General features: G+C 29.0%; 1 long non-coding RNA gene across 1 annotated transcript; it reads left to right on the top strand.

Annotated features, from left to right (window-relative positions):
• LOC108342001 (uncharacterized) lies at positions 1-2,485 on the top strand. The gene is made up of 4 exons (XR_008247892.1): positions 1-198; positions 897-929; positions 1,025-1,948; positions 2,157-2,485. It is a non-coding gene; the product is annotated as an uncharacterized LOC108342001 (long non-coding RNA).
• Positions 2,486-6,694: the final 4,209 nt, after the last annotated feature.

Raw genomic sequence — 6,694 nt, 5'->3', positions numbered from 1 at the left:
GTTGTCATTTGCGGTGCGTGAAAAGTTTATTGAAAGTTTTCGTTCCTTTCATAGTCCACCCTTTCATCTTGGAAGAGGAAGTTTAGGGTTAGAGTTGAGAGAGAGCGAGAAAGAAAAAAAAGGAGAACTCCATGGCTACAACAGGCTGGACGTGATCGGTGATCAGAAGAGTTGGAACCGGCGAATGCAAAGCATCAGGTTTGTCCCCTTTTTATTCCTTTCTTGTTTTGTCATCATTTCTCTATCTTTCGTTTTCTTTTTTATTCATTTACGAAAACCCTAGAATAAAGGGCCAAAGGCGTGAGACAGAGAGTTTTCTTTTTGATTCAGTTTCGAAAATACCAAATACGCCCATTCCTCCAGTCCGTCCTTATTCCTTTCTGTATAAGGATTGACATTAGTTTTTATGAAAGGGGGTCCACTTTTTATTGGGTTAATCGAATAAAATTAATTTGCTGCTAAGTACATAGAACCGGAAAATTCATTATTTTTCATGTCAAGGTACTAAGGCAAGAACACATACATTTTTATGCATTATTGTGGCTAGGTTTTTTGGGTTTTCAATTTCGTAGGCATACATAGTGAATTGAATACTAACTATAACAAATATCATTGTGTTGTTTGAAATTTTGAATGCATGTTTGGGTCTCACTAATTATGAATACTGGAGTAGAAAATGCATTTTTTATCAAATAAGTTGGGGATTATTGTTTGTGGGCTTAACAATTTTGTACACAGAAACAGTAGATTGATCTGCTCATGTTAAAATTAAACACCGTGATTGTGTTTATACGCCGTTATAGTATTGTAGCTAAAATGTCATTTTTCCATGGTGATGTTTGTTTTTCCTTTAAAATATGATACGGTTAATGACATTTGATTTAAATGTTGATCAGGATGATGCACATATTTTCTGCAGGGAGACCCAGGTGAGTTTATCTTTAAATTTATGCAACATAAATCTTTGTAAGTCCCTTTTGAGTTTCAATGTGAGCTACTGATTTTGATTTTGTTTATTTTACAGATAAAGGATGAAGTGAGGAACGCATTGAGTTTCATCAATTATGTGTTTAACATATTTGGTTTCACATATGAGCTGAAGCTTTGAACGATATGCTTTCAATCTAAATTGTTATTAATGCCCATGTACCTTTCTAAATGTCCTTAAAATCAGAAAATTCAGAGTTTCAAAGTATCTTAGTTGTTTTTAGATTTTATTATGTCGTTCTATTAATGAAACAGTTTCCTCCAGTAGATTAAATTATAATTATGGCTATACTAGTCTCTTGTTTAAATTTACTAAGAAATATAGTTTTTTTTTATTGTGGGTCTCATTCATTAGTGGTAATACTGGATTAAATTTTGCAAAATAATGTATTCACTATGTATTTTTATTTATTTGGTATGGTAACGGGGATTTTCATTATAGTCTCGTTTTAACTTCACAGCAAATTTGTTGTCTTTCTATCCTGCTTCCTTTTTAAGGAGAAAAGCATAGAAAGTTTTTTCGAATCAATCCTTGTTTTTTTTTCTTTCAATTAAAGATAATTATTTCATGTGTCGGATACTTCATTAGAGACCAGAGAAATACCTAGGAGATATTGCAACCTGGGATAATGCTTTATATATATCTTTCTACTTTTACAAAAGGCTCATTAATATTCCACCTTGTACAATATTTTGGAAATAGGAACCAGGGAAATATATCATATTTGTAATGATTAGCAAAGGCAGAAAACGTTTCTTAAATAAAACAGGCTATTGACTTTTTATTGTCTGTTTGTAATTTGTTAGGAAACTTGTACTGCTATATATATTGATAGTGAGATGAAAGGGTTTGTTGGTCATGTAACTTTCTTGGACTGCAATTTTCTAGGTGAAAGATCAGATCCAGCAAGCAGGATTTCACGTTTAGGCTTATACAACTGATAGGAAGATTCAAAAGAAGGTAAACTAAACCTTTAGGCCCAGGAGTTTGATTTCATTACATATTAGTCATTCAGAGGTTAATAATGCCCAAAATGTTTTCTATACTGCCAATGAAATATTGGTTATATGATGGTATTACATTTGAAATATGGGGGTTTAATTTTCCTGTATGTTTTATAGTGTTCACAGTTTGTATATAATGTAGTAGTTATTGTTGTCTTGTGTAGGTCAAGGTATTGGGCAGAGGGAATCCACATTGCCATATTTAGAACCCGAAGTCACCGGGCAAAGATTGGTTGTCAGAGCCAACTTTGTTTGTGCTGGAATTGGAATTGTCAATAGTGGAAGCGTTTGAAAAGTGTTGCTTTGAAAACCCTTGGACAATATTAGATAGGAAAAATCGTAGGCGCATTGAATAGTTTATTATGAAGTTTTTTGTCTTTGGATATATGTATGAATTCATATGTATTGTTAGGAAACACAATTGTAATTTTGAATGATCTTAACTCTTCATATTTTTTGATGAATAAAGGTTGAATATTTGATCGATTTGTAATTATTATTGAGTTGTTCATTTTCCAGGTTGAATCAATTTGATTTGTGGATACTTTATTTTTGTTTTTGTCCAGAATGCCAATCTTATGTAACAATGTGCTTCATAAAAAATAACTAATTTTAAAGTGAGTGTTGTATTCATAAAACATAACCACAACACACAGTGAAATAAATCATTGGTATGCATGTTTTAAAACAAAATGGTTAAAATAAAAATGGTTAAAATAAAAATGGTCAAATTGTTTTACAACAAAATGGTTACCATACAATTGGTCAAATACATTGGTGTAGTAAGTGGTTATACAATAAACTTTTTGTGATTAGTTATTATACAGATTTTGTACAACAATAAATTAATGAACTTGATTTCAAGTGCTTTGATATCAATAGTTGAGTAAGCAGTTAATGTGCATAAAGTTATGTGGTTAACATTCATAATCACATAAACCATAAATATCATACAAAATATCCATATATAATATACAACATTATGTATATTATAATTCACATATATAACATTCATTATATCATTATCTTCATAGTCATATATATATATATATATATATATATATATATATATATATATATATATATATATATAAAATAGACATATATGCATCACAACACAGTATAACTACATGCAGAGTCATTTTTTCTAAATAACTTTTATTTGTCTTGTAATGTTTAATTGTCACATTTTGAACAACGTGACTTTTTTATAATAGAAGAAGTTTTAAAAATATTTCGTACCACTTTTCCTTTAATGTTAGAAAAATAATTCACAAATGATAAGCATTCAAATGGAGAAAAAAATGACCTTAGTATCTCCCAAACTTAAGTTTAAGTTATAGTTTCAAGTGTTGATGTTGATTTGAGTGACAAATGATTACTTATTAGTTGAGCAATAAATTTACCACATTCCGTTATTGGAGATATTATTATAAAAGTCTTATTATCATTTATGTTACGTTTTTATTGTTCAAACTCCCAATTTTCCATTCAATAACCTTTATAAACTACTACAACTCAAAATTAATATATATGAATTTAACACGAGATAATTTCATAAATACCAAATTTCTAATATGACTATCACATACAAAAAAGTTCACATCAATCAAACTAATATTACGTTTCACATATCTAAATAATATATTGTCGACTCTTCTAAAACATCATCAAAATTCAAATCGAGCTACAAAAAGCTTCCAACCCCTACAGTATTTGCATTTCCCCTTTACCAAATTGTTGTCACAATTCCCATTAAAATATCAAGGAAAAAAAAAGAATAGATCAAATAAAGACTAGCATAATAAATTAAATACTTACTTTGATGAAGAATAAATTTAAACTATCTTAATCAACTAATAACATAATTTTTCTAAAGAACAAATAACCATAAAAGTCATAAATTCGAAAATAAAATTAGTATTTTAAAGAAGTTATTTGTTTCTAAAATAAAAAATAAAATATTATAATTTATTTATATTTTCTTTTCATTCTTAATCCATGAATCGACAGTGAGAAAAAAATAGAAAACTGAGTAAAAAAGTATCCTCACAAATGTGCACATTTTGCTTTAAATAGGGAGATCCCGCTTCCATTTGCTTTAATATATAAATAAGGCAATTCATGCATTTTCAAATAAATAACATCAAAGTAATTAATCAAATTAAATTAAAGTACGTTCTTTTAAGAGTTATATAAATTCTTATCGTATTACTGAGTTATATAAATTCTTATCGTATTACTCATAAATAATTACTCATGTCATTCTTAAATTCTTAAAGTCTTTATTTTATGTTTAAATTAGTTTTCATACATTAGTAATCGGTTTTCCTTTCAGTATGTAACATCCCAAATTCTCACATTAATGTAACATTACATTTACGGTAACATTCCGTAATCTCACCCTTTAAAATTTCCTAGTTGATATAAGTCTATACATGTAAAAAGGTTCTAATTATAGTTCTTCTACTCCTCCCTTTCCTTGGCACTGTGTGAGGCGACATTCCTTCATCTGCTCCCGTATAACGAATTATACGATCATCGCACATACCCAAACACAAACAAGTAGGGTGAGCTAACATGCAACCAATCATTTATAAAACATGCATGCAAACCTCATATAATAATTATGTCAGACATACTCATACCATCATACAACAATCACATCATACATACTCATCTATTACTTACCCCGACTCGTCCGGACTAGAATGATTACCGAGCTATGGCGGGTCTTGCACTCGTGGTGGCTTTTTGAAACTTGGGCACTACCGCCCGACACTACTGCCTTATGAAACTTGGGCACTACCGCCTTATGAAACTTGGGCACTACCGCCCGACCACAGTCACGAGGTTAATCCGTTATCACTCACCTTGGATCATATGGAAGCACCCAAGACTAGGACCTCCTGTTACTCCTCACCACATGGTTCAATCCTCTCTACATGAGAAGAAAGACCGTTAGAGTTTCAGGATAACCCCCAAAACTAAGCTACCATGCAATCATTCTATACAACCCCAAATCACCACCATGTATCCTCTCCTTGAGGATCATGGAATTACGTATATGAACCATACTGTCACTTTGAAACTTAACCCAAGGCATGAATAACCAGATACTATCATATTATCACAGTGAATCCAACAGATGCATAATTCAAATGTAATAAAATCCAATCATTTTAGAAATCATACAAACTGAATATATCACAAAATAAATTAACAGTACATAATCTGTTCAATAGGATTTAAGTTAAAAACTTGTCGAGTAGACTTCCAGGAAAGAGAGGTGCGTCACAATGGACAACTTAAGTACCAAATCTTTCCTTAGCCAAAGCGTTCCTCAACTAGTTTTTAACAAATTTCTTATTTACAGATTCAAAACAACAACATATAATATTTACACCGAATTTCAATATAGATAAACATACACTAAGCATTAACAATATTCACACATAATTTCAAGACATGAATAGTAATAAAACAGTACTAAATCATAATATAAAAGCTTAGAAAAGTTAGCTCTCCTACCTCTATTCCAGACTTAATCTCTTGCTTCGAATTTGTTTCCCCGAAAACTCTTCAGAACCTCTACTCTTCTTGCAACTAAAAATTTCTCCCTAACTATTTCTTCTATATTTCTCAAGCTCTCACTTGATTCTTCTTTTCTTGGTATAGAATACCCTTCCCTCCCATGGCTATTTATAGGTAAAAAATTTTACTATTCATTAATTATTTTAATATTATTTATTATTTTAATATTATTTAAAAATAATATTTTAATTAGCCACTTGATTAAATCTGAACCTAATTCCATCCATCCTAAGGAATCCTAATTTCTTCCATGCTAAGAAATTCTTAATTATTATTTTTTTTATTTTTCTTTTTTACTATTCACTATTCACTTTTTATTATTCACTTTTTACTATTCAATTTTCTAAAAAAAATTCTAAATAAGTTATCAAAATTTTGAAGCTCTCCTTCTAGAATTACTATCTAGAATTACTATAATTTTATATCCAAAATTTACATTTTTTTTTCTATCCATTAAAATTATTATTACTAATAAAATGCTAAAATTTACTACTATAAATATTTTTCATGAGTCTTACAAATGAAACTACCAAAATGTCTTATTAATTTTTTTTTCCACGTTTTATAAACTTATTATATTTTCCATTCACAGATAAATTTATTACTACTAGTAATAAAATTATTACTATTAAGGTAAATATTTTCATGGGTCTTATACAGTACATCTTTTCGAGGCTTTAATTCATTCTAGGAATTGATTGTGTGTAGATATATATTTTACATATCATTTTAAATATTTCTTCCTAAATTATTATTTTCAAAAATTTACTTTAATATATAAACATTGTTAAAATATACACGAATTACCGATTCATCCATATTTTCATAAATTGTTCTCAATTATTTTGCATGCCTAAATTATATTCCCTAGGCACTCCTCAGTCCCTATTCTTTTAAAATATATAATAAATTTAAGAGAATGATGAGAGTAATTAAATAAAAAAATATTACAGTGGAGTGTAATTATTTAAAAATTGGATTTTATTAATAGTCAATGTGATGGTTTTTTAATAATCAAATAAAACATTATTGTAAAGAAGCTTATAATGTTAATTAAGATGCAACGTAGTTCAAAAGGGAATAGTGTTATTAATTATAACTGTTATAA

Source organism: Vigna angularis, chromosome 3, assembly GCF_016808095.1.
Source record: "Vigna angularis cultivar LongXiaoDou No.4 chromosome 3, ASM1680809v1, whole genome shotgun sequence".
NCBI lineage: Eukaryota > Viridiplantae > Streptophyta > Magnoliopsida > Fabales > Fabaceae > Vigna > Vigna angularis.
This window is presented reverse-complemented; position numbering and strand designations above follow the sequence as displayed.